The sequence below is a fragment of the Aedes albopictus genome, chromosome 3 (assembly GCF_035046485.1).
Source record: "Aedes albopictus strain Foshan chromosome 3, AalbF5, whole genome shotgun sequence".
NCBI lineage: Eukaryota > Metazoa > Arthropoda > Insecta > Diptera > Culicidae > Aedes > Aedes albopictus.
Window position 1 is genome coordinate 1,198,499 of NC_085138.1, and position 14,185 is coordinate 1,212,683.

The 14,185-nt window shown below is 35.5% G+C and overlaps 1 protein-coding gene across 2 annotated transcripts in view; it reads right to left on the reverse strand.

Moving 5' to 3' along the window:
- The window catches only part of LOC109398252 (putative sodium-coupled neutral amino acid transporter 10), a 629,771-nt gene that overhangs the window by 526,050 nt on the left and 89,536 nt on the right, over positions 1-14,185 (reverse strand). The window lies entirely within an intron of this gene.

Here is a 14,185-nt window from a genome sequence, read left to right on the forward strand (position 1 = left end):
CCAAAACTATTTGAGGCAATTGTCAACAAAAAGTTATTTCTACAAATCAAAAACAGAATAACTAACATGCAGCACGGCTTTTTTAAAGGCCGATCAACTTCAACAAATTTGCTTCAATTTGTTGACTATGTACTGAATGCAGTGGATAATGGAAATCACGTGGAAGCTCTTTATACGGACTTTAGTAAGGCATTTGATCGCATCGACATACCAATGCTGCTTTTCAAATTGCAGAACATTGGAATTGAACCAGGTCACCTGAAATGGCTTGAATCATACCTGACTGACCGCCAACAAATAATAAAATTTGATGAATACAAATCAAAACCAATTCAAGTCACTTCCGGTGTACCACAAGGTTCTCATTTGGGACCTCTTCTTTTTATCATTTATGTAAACGACATTTCCTCCATCCTCAAGAAATTAAAAGTGTTAATTTATGCCGACGACATGAAGCTCTTTTTGGAAATAAGAAATGATGAAGACATCAATGTATTCCGCAATGAAATAGACATATTCTACACATGGTGCAACAAAAGCCTATTAGAACTGAATGTTAAAAAATGCAATCTAATATCATTTAGCAGAAAAAACACAACACCGAATGTCTCAATCGCATTAGGAAATAAGAATGTGGAAAAATGTGAAAGGGTTAGGGATTTAGGAGTAATATTAGACTCTAAACTTACATTCGTTGACCACTACAACACAATCATTCACAGGGCTAATAATATGCTAGGGTTCATTAAGCGCTTCTGCTATAACTTTCATGACCCATATACAATTAAAACACTTTATATTGCCTATGTTAGATCTATTTTAGAATACTGCAGCACTGTATGGTCTCCTTTTTCAACCACGCACGAAGAAAGATTAGAATCAGTGCAAAAACAATTTCTACTGTTTGCTCTTCGTAAATTAGGCTGGACATCATTTCCACTTCCGTCTTACAAAGCACGCTGCATGCTTATTGACATACAAACTCTGCAAGAGCGGCGTGAAATCGCAATGATTTCATTCGTAAACGATATCGTTTCGCATCGTATAGACTCGCCTGAAATCTTATCAAAACTAAATTTTTATATACCTACTCGGCAATTAAGAAGTCGGAATATTTTCGCAAGTAACCACCACCGAACAAACTACGCCAAATTTGGGCCTATAAATCGCATGATGGTTGCTTATAATAAACATTGCGAAACGATTGACTTTACCATGTCCAGGCAAAATTTGAAAACATATTTTCGTACCATTAGAAATAGGAACACTTAAAAAACAAAACACTACTTAATTCATTTTTTTTAAATATATTTTTCAATGTATTTCATAATTATAATATTAAGAAATAAGAATAAATAAATAAATAAATAAAAAAATTTATTTCTAAATTATTGAATATTTATCAAATATTATGTTGTGTTTCAATAATTTGTGAGAGCGATTCCAAGCAACAGCATCAAAATTAAGGAAATTTTTTAATTCATGATTTTCTATTGAACTGAAACATTGCACAGTTTTTCAGTTCCATCTAAATAGCCATTTTTTGATATCAAATTTTTATTTTGAATCACGACTAACTTTTCAACAGGGTGTATGTGAAAATGGTTCAAAAATATTCAAAAATCTGCACAGCCAAAACGGTTCGTTCGATTGCTATGAATTTTTCAGCAAAGTTAGATAACTAAATGGTGATTCCTAAGAAAATATACACTGTGAAAAAAAAATCTTTTTTAACATGAAAAAATATAATTTTTGGCACAAAAATTCAAATATCTCAAAACCCTATCTTTTTACCAACGTAATTTTTTTAGGGAAGACGGTCCATTGTATAAGCAATCTACCATAAAAATTTGGTGATGGTAAACTCATAAACAAAAAAGTTATAACATTTCAAACATTTCACAATTTTCACATTTGGTAAATATTTTTTTCTGTGTAAATTATTTCGGTCAGAAATCGCAGTTTGATGCTAATTTTATTGTTCAGCAAAGTTAGATAACTAAATGGTGATTCCTATGAAAATTTACACTGTGAAAAAAAATCTTTTTTCACATTAAAAAATATCATTTTTGTCACAAAAACTCAAATATCTCAAAACCCTATCTTTTTACCAACGTATTTTTTTAGGGAAAACGGTCCATTGTATTATAAAAATTTGGTGATCATAAAAATTTGGTGATGATAAACTAATAAACAAAAAAGTTATGACAATTCAAACATTTCACAATTTTCACATTTAGTAATATTTTTTTGAGTGTAAATTATTTCGGCCGGAAATCGCAGTTTGATGCTCATTTTATTGTTAATGGCCTTGCGTGAGTAAAACAAGCTGTTTTTATTATGTATTATGTATATTATATAGGGCCCATATAGCCAAGGCGGTAAACGCACGGGTATTCAGCATGACCATGCTGAGGGTGACGGGTTCGATTCCCGGTCGGTCCAGGATCTTTTCGTAAAGGAAATTTCCTTGACTTCCTTGGGCATAGAGTATCTTTGTGCCTGCCACACGATATACGCATGCAAAATGGTCATTGGCAGAGGGAGCTCTCAGTTAATAACTGTGGAAGTGCTCATAGAACACTAAGCTGAGAAGCAGGCTTTGTCCCAATGAGGACGTTACGCCAAGAAGAGAGAGAGTATATTATATGTACAGTAATGTTCCGATTTCATCACGCCCTCCGCGCATTAGTCGTTTATTCATTAATTTGCTGTTACATTTGAGGACAACTGTTTTCCCTCTTCTTCAAGATGGGTATTCAGCGTGTTTTGCAACGTTAAAAATATTGAAATGGGTATAGATGTTGAAGGATATTTCAAAGCATTATTGAAAAGGGGCGTGATTAAATTGTTTAAACAGATGTCGCTGATGGTACGGTGGCATGACTCTCTGCACTTAGCACTTCTGGCAATTTCTCAGTTGTTGTCGTTTTCGAACTTCCTGCGCTCTGCTTTACCGATGATATACAGTTGGTTCGTTTGTCAAAGTCTAGACGGCAGGACGTGCGAATGCGTAAATTTGTATTCAATGTGGACATTTGGGCATAACCAGTCTCTTTCAGTTTATCTATGGTGCTTTCGGTGAGATTTCGTAACGCTTTTGAACATTTTTTTTTTCATCAAACGGTCTACAAGAGAGCGTTGCATTGAAGACCTTTGGAAAAGCGACTGTTCATGTTGTTCGTTAGATTATAATAAACAAAATCACTTATTAGTTTTTATTGACTAGTTTGGTGTTGTTTGCTTGGCTGAAAAAAAAATACTATAAATTTTTTAATATCCATAGCGGTAGTATTTTTTTGCTTTTTCGTGAGCATTGTCATGGTATGTATACAGACAAACAAACGTAACACTGACGAAATTTTCATTGACCACGCCTTTAACGATCACTTTGAATCTTGGTTGTGGCTTTCATAGCCAGAAGAGCGCCCATCGTTTTTCTTTGCGTTTGACGCTTCACACTAGCGCCTTCTGATGACGATATTGCACAACGCAGTGTTTCGTGAAACATTTCCACCAGGTGGTGGTAGTGTGAACTGGGCGATGGATTTTCACGAAAATTGTTCTAGGCGTTTCGTCTGTTTGTCTGTGGTATGTACCTCTCATGCATTTGTTGTTGTTGAAGTTACTCCCATTCTTCCGATCATAAAGTATGTTCTCTAAGAGGTATTTTTTTTGCAGATAAACTAGACGTATACGCGAATATATAAAACTTTTATTATGCAGCTTTCGTCTTAAAAATAAGTTTAATTCCATTTTTCTTATGATCAACAGCTTTTCAACGCTATCAAGGTAACTTTTCACCAGTCACGTACAATAAAAAGTATGACACTCTCAATATTTTTGATCACAAGACTGGATCGCGTCTAAGTTTCAAATAGTAATTATGAATAATCAAACAAAAATATCATGAAAACAACTTGTTTAATTCAGGCGGTAGCTTTTACAATAAAATCAGCATCAAAATATAATTCTCGAAATAATTTACACAGAAAAAAAATTTTTTTTTGTTACTAAATGTTGAAATTGTGAAGTGTTTGAAATGTCATAACTTTTTTGTTTATCAGTTTACCATCACCAAAATTTTATGGTAGATAGCTGATATAATGGGCCATTTCCCCTAAAAAATTGACGTTGGTAAAAAGATAGGGTTTTGAGATATTTTAGTTTTTGTGACAAAGATCATATTTTTTTAAAGTAAAAAAATAAATTTTTTACAGTGTATATTTTCTAAGGAATCATCATTTAGTTATCTAACTTTGCTGAAAAATTCATAACAATCGAACAATCCGTTTTTGCTGTACAGCTTTTAGAATATTTTTGAACTATTTTCGCATACACCCTTTTGAAAAGTTAGTCGTGAGAGAATATGAAGGTTTAATATCGAAAAATGGCGATTTAGATGAAATTGAAAAACTGTGCAAAGTTTCAGATATTTTTGAAATGGTCGCTCAGGATCGACTGACATGACCCCGTGGAATTCCTCGACTGATATGTACATATGTATAAACTTGACAAATTCTTGAGAAAAATAAAGCATGTTTGAGTTTTTGTGTTAAAATAAGATGAATACTATTTATTTATTTTGATGCAAAATTCTTCGAAAATACTGATTTATAAGGCGCATTAATTTTATCGGGGTGCAATAGTCTATTTCACCGTAAAAAATGATTGGCATTAAAATTTATGATCACAGTATGGAAATGAGGCATTAAAGTGGCTTGGTAGAATTATTGATGCATGTCGATTTTCGCAGTTGTCGATTTTTATTATTGACATTTTGAAACTTAATTATTTACAGCAATAGAACATCTTGATTGCCAAGGCACTGTTTTCTAGAATGTGTTGAAAATATATAATGGAAAACATACTAAGATACATAATTAAGTATGCTCAGATTCATATAGAACATTAATATGACATCACAAAATGTTGCGCAGGCTCCACCTTCTGCGCTTTTTCAGTCGTATAGCAGTCTGAAAATCGGTTTTACTGTTTCGAACCAAAACTTTGAAACTGGTCATACTGGAGTCGAAATAATTTCTATAAGACATGTTGTGTTACTTGGGTAGTGAAGTGCTGGAAATTTTTTAGACGTCATAGATATCTATCTTTCGGAGGTCAAAAACTGGGCAAAAGGTGATAGGTCTGCTCAGTGACACCCATTGATTGGTTGGATTGACGAGAAGTGTTAACTTTTCGTTCGGTGAGCAGAAAATGTCACTACGGAGCACTTTAAAGCATGAATCGGAATGATATGCGTAGGCTTCATACAACTGTCAATGGTGCGTGACACAAGACTGCGCCAGAGCCCGTCCGGTGTGCAATTTCTACAGGGAAGGAAATTCGCCGACAATCAAAACAATGATGGCATCCAGGTGAAAAGAGCACTTTGAAGATCTGTTGTTGCGACAAGAATTCATACCGCCGCAGATGATTTTCGGACACTGGAACAGAAACCAGTTTCACAGCATTGTTTTTCAACAGACGCTCGAAACTACAATATATTTCATTATAACCCTTCATAAAATAACATATAAAATCACTTACACTTTTAGTTTCGTCTAGAGTTAACAAAGTACGGATACAATGACAATAATCATCTACATACAACATATATTTTGACGTTTCACTACGGCTTGCGCATACAACTTGTACATGGGCGAACATTTGTTGAATAGTAACAATGAAAATGCATACCCAAGAATATGATTTGCATAGTAGCTGACGGTCAAAAAGTGCAATCACTCACAATGCATGAGGTTAGGAAAGCCATTAAGAAGCTGGAAAACAAGAAGTGCGAGATCGAGCAGCTGCTTCAATCAATCCACCAGATTTTTATACACATATGGGAGAATAAAGTACTGTCCACCAGCTTGTTGGATGGCCTCATATGCCCAAAAAAAAGGCCATAAGCTAGAGCATATTAATTGCAGGGTTATTACCCTTCTGAATTCGGTGCATAAGATATTACCGAGTATCTTGTTCAACAGGCTGAGACATCTTGTGCAGTCGTTCGTCAAATGTCGATGATCCTAGAAAAATTTCGGGAGCATAACTTACAGGTTTACGGATTGTACCGTATTAACAATTCAGAACAGAAATGAGCTCTGACAGACAATGTCAGAACATGGATTTCCGGCAAAATTAGTTAGGCTGATACGCGCAAAGTTCGAAGGACGAACTGTCTACCACTATAATGGGGTAATTTGCAACAATATTAATGAAAATCTAAACATTTGAAACATATTTTAAGGCGTAGTATAAACTACCTACACCGATTTTTTTTTTCGAAAAACCTCAACTAATATATTTTGTAGAACCAGTTTTCGTAAACAAGTAAAATGTACGGTCCATTCGTACTACCGTGTTGAAATAATACAAATAGAGTTGTGTAATGTACGACACCACGAATCCGATAAACGTTGAACTTGCTCATTCTTAGATAGGGTCTGGGACCATTTGGACAGGTGGATCTGTTTTGGGCACTTGATGCTATATCTCAGTCAATTTTGTACCAATTAACATGAATTTTTATACATAGCTAGATGCTGTACGTATCTGACAGTGTTCCAAAAATAAAGTAAATCGGTTAAAAATTGACTGAGTTGTAGCAGCAAGTGTCCAAAATAGGTCCCTTTGCCCAAATGGTCCCAGACCCTATGAACTCCATGTTTGAAGAATGAAAACAAAATAAAGAAATGTCAAACGTCTTAACAAACCCTTACATTATACATTAATATTGTTTATTAGCAATTTGGGCGATTTGATTTGAAAGCTGGTTTTGAAAGTTTTTTTTTTGGTTTTCATAAGAATGGAAATCAAAAGACAACAAATTTGAAAAAAAAAACCTGATTGGCAGATATTTAGCAATCAAGCACTGAGGTGAACCAGCCTAGAGCTGGAAGCCTTAAAAGTAAAGCTAATAATAATGATAATAATAATAATAATGATAATAATCCAATCAAGAGTTCTTGTTACAATTTCGACAAAAAAAACTCATCAGGATTTTCGTTAGATTTTTAAGAAGACATTATAAAAAAAAACAGCACACAATTCGCCTGTACGCCACTTGAGTTTTATTTTTAAATTGTTTCAAGTGGGTACACAATGGCGATTAGGGCCTGTCCATAAACTACGTAGACTCTTAGGGGGGGGGGGGACGATGGGGTCAGGCCAAAGTCAACGCTCCATACAAATTTCGAAAATTTTGTATGAACAGAAGTCTACGGAGGGGGAGGGGGGGTCTGAGAATGCCCAAAATGAGTCTACGTAGTTTATGGACAGGCCCTTATAATAATAAATAATAAAAGAAATAAATATTTTTTCGCTATGTAAAAAGCCATGTGACATTAGGAGTTTATTCTGAAATTTTCCTAGAAATTCTCGAAATTACATCCACATTTGATTGTTTTTTCCTTGAAACCCTTTTGGAATTCCTTACAAAATGTCTCCCGGAAGATCTCTACGGTTCTACCTACAGTTTATCCCGTGCTTTTTTTTCAGATTGTATGCGCTCTGGATTTCTTAGAGATTTTTTTTTAAATATGATCCCAGCTTTCCCGGAATTTCTCACATAGATTTTAGCGAAATTTTCTCCCGAGTTTGTCGCAGGATTACTGCAAAAGTTTTCTTGGGATTTTTACCAGAAAGTGTTCACAACAGTTTTACCCGACACCTTTGCAGAAGCTTATTTCGTAAGTTCTTACGGTTCTTCTTCATAAATCAATCCGGGATTTCTTCCAGAGCTCCTCCCGGAAATTCATCTAGATGTTTTCCCGCATAGATGGAGTTTGTTTTTCAAGTTCATCTTCCGGAATTTTCGCGGGGTTCCTAAGGAATTCGACCAGGGATTTCTTCAGGAGTATCTCCGTTTTTTCCTGGAAACTCTCTTGAAATTTCTCCAGAAAATTTGTTTCCAATGAGTTCCGGCAAGAAAAAAGTTTAAAAGGAGTTTCGCAAAAGAAAATCCCGGAAGAAAAGTTTAAGGGTAATTGTAGAGAGGTTTTGTCAAGAAATTTTCCTTACGTTTTCTTCTGGGCAGGGATGGAAAATGTCACGGAATTTCATGAAATTTCATGCCATGACATTTTTATATTTACATCACTTTCGGACTAAATTTCTATTCGCACGTATCAGCAGTCCATAACGCTGATTCAGTTATGGATAATTAATTATATTACCAACTAGCTGTCCCGGCAAACGTTGTCTTGCCAAGCTAAGGTGGTTTGACAATTGTTGAGCTCATAACAGCACCGCACTCTAGATTAATTTCATTTTGATCATGTTGATTTTCTTCCCCGGTCATAAAAAATCAGTATTTTCTCATTTTTCTTACTTTTTAAGGTGATTTTCGTAACTTTTTCTACATATAAACACAGCCACCATTAATACGAATCAAACCTTGCAATAATCATGCTGATCGGTTCATCCGTTCGTGAGTTTTGTTGCCTCAAAGGAATTTCAAACTCATTTTTATATATATAGATTAGCATTTCCGACTAAGTGCGGTGAAACTAGCAAATAACGATATTACATATTTATGACATTTCCCATCGCTGCTTCAGGGATTACTCTTTAAGGTATTCCATGCTTTCCAACATTTAAATTGGAAATTTCTCGGGATTCATTAGGAGTTTGCCCAGGGATTTCTCTAGAAATTTGTTCCGATTTTTTCCTAGAGAATTTCTCGAAACTCCTGCAAGAGTTCCTTCTATGACCTCTGCAGAAGTTTTTCGCGGAATCGTTCCCAAATTCTCTAAAATGTCCACCCGTGATTACTCCTGGAAGATTTTTTAGATACCCAAGACGCAAGGCACCCAGAGAGAAATCTCGAAAAGACCTTCTCCGAGCAAAGTCCCACAAGGAACTTTAGAAAATTCCGAGAGTAATTGCTACAGAAATACAGAAGAAACCTCTGACATAAATCCCTAGAAGATCCCCGCAAGAAATCCCGGAAAGAGCTTCGACACAAACCCCGGTAAAACTTCTAGACAAAATTCCCGGTGGTGAAGATTTCGGAAGAAAGCCCGAGAGAAATCTTGGAAGAATGTCCTGGAAAATTCCCGAAAAACGAGGATAGGAATTTCGGAAGAAACTCTGGTGGAAATTCCAGAGAAACTCAATGATAAATCCCAACAAATGCGGAAGAAATGCTTCAAAATCCACTATGAGGATTCCCGTGAATAACCCCTGAGGTAATCTCGGAAAATCACTTACAGAAATCTCGCGAGAAGCTTCTGCAGAAACCTTACAAACATCATCGAGAAACTTCTGAGAAATTGTAGTAGGAACTTTGGGAGAAATCTCACGAAAATTTTATATTCTATTTGAGTACGAACATCGTACGACAGCGTAACCAGTCGGACATTGTTCCGAAGATGGGCAACATCGCGCCCGAAACCGGTCGACAGAAAAGGTAATTTTTTAAATCATTGACGATTGTAAGAACGATAAGTGTTATGTCTTGTCTCGCGTCGCGTCTTGTGAATGTCAGTTTGTTCTTTCGTTAGCGCAAAACATGAAAATTAGTGTTCTATTGGAGAACACACAGAAATAGTTTGAGGGACTCTGGGAACTACACCAGATAACTCAGGTACTCAGAAAGACATCCCAGGAGACGGTCTGTATTAACCCCGTGAAAATCTCTTAAAATTCTGGAAGAAACCCCGACAAAAAAGCTAGTGTTGGGAGCATCACCTTTGCATGGATTAACACCTATTGACAGCAGCATTTCGGTTATGCAGCTTCAATGCTGCAATTTATCAATTTATAGTTATTATTTATTAACTATTTACTATTTATATTGTTTACAACTTACATTTAAGTGTACAAATCCGCCGTTTGCAAAGGGATTCTACTTCTAAACTGCTCACTTAATCGCCTTCTTTCTACTACTTTTCAATTTGTGCAGTGTTAAATGAGTTTCGAAAAAAAAAAAATACGTAAAGGATTACTGGGCACCATTTTGGCGTTAGAAAATTATGTTGGATTACCGATTTATCCTTCGTTCGGCGACTGGAGATCTTGCCTAGTGGTGTGAATCAATGAATATTCGATATGGTTTGGAGGGCATTCATAGCCTATTGGATGCTGCCACCAAAAGCAAATATAGAAACCAGGCTAAAAATATTTTCCGGCGAGTTCGTTCCCTGTTGTTTCCTTTTATATTTGAACATGACATGGGAATTTCGGGGGGTAGCCTAAGAAAGACAAAATGAAGTGGTTTACAGATAAATGTTCGTGCAGTAGCCAGACTTTTGTCTCGAAATAACTAACCATCATGCTGTATTTCGTAGGTCTTCAGCTACTTTAGCTTATCCTGCTACAACAAACCATCAGGTAGATCATTCCCTTCCGGTGGGACTCTGCAGTAGAGTGGCCCAAAAGCAACGTTCGAAATTTTAGTGAAAGTGATTATGTCTAAGGGGGCGCTCGACGAGCTTGAAGTTTGTATAGGAAAACTTGGCCAAATGTATGCAGAAACCTGAAGTTTTTGATGTTTGTTGTTAGGTGGCGCTGTAAGCGTCCAATAATTGAAACTTTTGGTGTTCTTGTAGGTGACTATACACCAAAAAACTTAGTCAGAGACCACAAAGTGATCCCATGCCTATATAAAAAGTCCTGCCCTAGGCAAAGTGAGGCGAAGCATAAGGATTTCATTATTGATATTGTTCCTTTTACATGTACTGGAAAAATAACAATGACGTTTCTCCTGTTAGCCTGGTTAAGGCTATGCATCGCAAATATGGAGACGGCGGATTCGATTCTCGCACCAGTCGGGAAAAATTTCTCGACTCGGGCATAGTGTATCATTGTCCTTGCCTCACAATATATAAATTCATGCAATGGCAGGCAAAGAAAGCCCTTCAATTAATAACCTTGGAAGTGCTCAAAGAACACTAAGTTGAAGAGAGGCAGGCCAAGTCCCAGTGGGGACGTAGAGCCATAAAGAAGAAGAAGAAGAACAATGATGTTTCGCCTTATTTTTCCTAGGGTATAACTTTTTCACAGACATCGGATCACTTTGCGGTCTTTGCCAAAGTTGTTTAGTACATACAGTGTATCAAACAATTGTCCGTACAGAATTTTTTTGATCAAAATAATGTTTCATTCAAATGATCATAACTTTTTGATACGTCAATCAAATACGCTGAAATTTTGATCAATCATGAATCATACATATATTAAAGCTTTATTGGTAAAATTTTGAGCGAGATCGAATAAGTTTTCTGAAAGTTATAGAACTTTAAGTAAAACTTATAAGATTTTGGAACACATTTTTAAAACATTATAACTCAATATGTACTCGATGAAACTTTTTCAATTTTTTGTGTGTTTCAACTGATACCTAAGGCTTTCATATGCAGCTACGTTTGAGGTTTTAAATTCACTACAAAAAATATGAAAAATGTGCTAATATTGTTGACGATGTTTAAAAACATATTTTGCACATATAATTTGCCAAACGTTTTCCATTAAGTGAACGAAAAATCCATAGGACCTACTCTTCATATGCAGTTTAGTAGGTCCTGTATAAAAATATTTCATTAAGAGAGTTTAAAAACGTTGAAAACACTTGGCACTTTTATTGATCAAAATATGATAAATTTCCAAATGACACTTTGCACATATACAGATTTTTCATATTTTTTGTAGTGAATATAAAACCTCAAACGAAGCTGCATATGACAGCCTTACAGCTGCATATGACAGCTGTATCACAAAAAAATGGAAAAAGTTTCATCGAGTACATATTGAGATATAATATTTTAAAAATGTGTTCAAAAATCTTATAAGTTTTACTAAAAGTTCTACTTTCAGAAAACTTATTCGATCTCGCTCAAAATTTTACCAATGGAGCTTTAATATATGGTTTATGATTGATCAAAATTTCAGCGTATTTGATTGACGTATAAAAAAGTTATGATCATTTGAATGAAAAATTATTTTGACCAAAAAATTGCAATACGGACAATTGTTTGATACACTGTATAGTGACCTTCAAGAATATCATACTTTTGTAAAAAAAATGACATCTGAATGCCTAAGAGAACTATGTTTAAAACTTGACACACAAAAAAACAAAGTTCTGAATCTCAATGAAAATAATGACTCAAATTACCGAAAATGTTAGGTTGTTCTAGTTTGTCAAAGAACTACTGATCAAGCTATTCAGAAATAATTGTGTACAACTACAATTGTAGTTGCATAACTAGGTTATTACGAAAGCAAAACAAATTATATAGAATAAGAATAAATATGCTGAATCCCATAAATAATATTATCATCTCACCAAATCTTGAATACCGGAGGCTGCTCGGGTCTCTTCCCATCAAGATGGTCAAAGTCCCGTATAATAAATGCTCCCCGGACATGCGATGGCAGTGTGAAATGGCCAGCGCAGTGTCCTCACAGCAGCGCCGTTTGACCACCGCAGACCACGACTCAGTATTAATGGCCGCTTCCGTTCATTATAACGAAACGAACGAGCACAGGAGAGCTGAAGCCGACTGAGGCGAGGACAGAGCGCTTCAGCAGCAACGTCACGGAAACGGTCGTGGTGGTGGACTTTCCTACGTTTCCTACCTAGCTACCAACATAACAACCACATGGCTCATGGTGAGCTGACGGTTATAATTGTGGGGACGGTTCGTCGGCTTCTGCAAAGTGAATATGTAGTACTACAGAGAGCAGCGTACGTACACTCCCGTTCAAAAGTTTGGGGTCACCCCCTGAAAAACATGTCATTTTTTTAGGCCCATATCTCCGCCAATTTGCGTCCGATTTCAAAACCCTAGGTTTCATTCAAAAGATAATAAGTTAAAGAAACTTTGAACATGATTTAAAAGAAACTTTTTCCAAAAATTTTGTATGTAAACTTAACCCAAACTTGCCAAATTTTCTAAAAATTGAATATAAACTTACGGCAGTGTCGCTGGAAGTTGGGTCGATCAAATTTTAAGATGAGAGCGGTAATATGACCCAATTTCTATTAGCTTTCAACTGCTTTTTACAGAACTTAGCTAAAAAATCTAGAAAAAAAGTTATTAAGTAAATTAATCCTTGATGTCATCGACCAAAAGTTTGGGGTCACCTCTCAAAATGCTGTATCGGCCAAAAGTTTGGGGTCACTATCGTAAAACATGGAAAAGTGATTTGTTGATATCTTTGTCATCTTTCATTCAATTTTAATTCTTCTTGGCTTATTTGAAACAAAATGAATGATACTTACTGCATAGCCATTGAACCACACATATTTGTTGAAATTTACATACTAAAACTTAACGTAAAGTTGCCTCATTTTTTGAAGCGTGGTAAAATGTGCTAATTTTACATAACATTTTTATGTACAAAAATCGTTAAATACGTTAAGTTATAGACATCAAACGTAAATTTAGTTAATTATCTTTGAAATGAGCCAAGAATAATTAAAATTGAACTATAGATGACGAAGATATCACCAAATCACTTTTCCATGTTTTACGAAAGTGACCCCAAACTTTTGGCCGATACATCATATTGAGGGGTGACCCCAAACTTTTGGTCGATGACATAAAGAGTTAATTTACGTAATAACTTTTTTTCTAGATTTTTTAGCTAAGTTCTGTAAAAAGCAGTTGAAAGCTAATAGAAAATAGGTCATATTACCGCTCTCATCTTAAAATTTGGTCGACCCAACTTCCAGCGACACTGCCGTAAGTTTATATTCATTTTTTAGAAAATTTGGCAACTTTGAGTTAAGTTTACATACAAAATTTTTGGAAAAAGTTTCTTTTAAATCATGTTCAAAGTTTCTTTGACTTATTATCTTTTAAATGAAACCTAGGGTTTTGAAATCGGACGAAAATTGGCGGAGATATGGGCCTAAAAAAAATGACATGTTTTTGAGGGGATGACCCCAAACTTTTGAACGGGAGTGTACGTTCAAAGGCCACACAAATAAGGAAACTCATTAAATGGATTCAACAGTTCAACACTCTTTTTACTAGGAATGGTCTTCTCCACGTGTCGCATCTAGTTAGCAGCCTGGTCTACAACGGAATTGCGTGGGAGCACTTTCACACGAGTATACCGAAGGGATTATGGAACAGTAAATATCTTTATACGCTTTGCTTTCGTTGGACAAGTCATGGTAAAAAAGAAAGGGCGCATAATGACGAATCATCACTCAATAATACTGTTG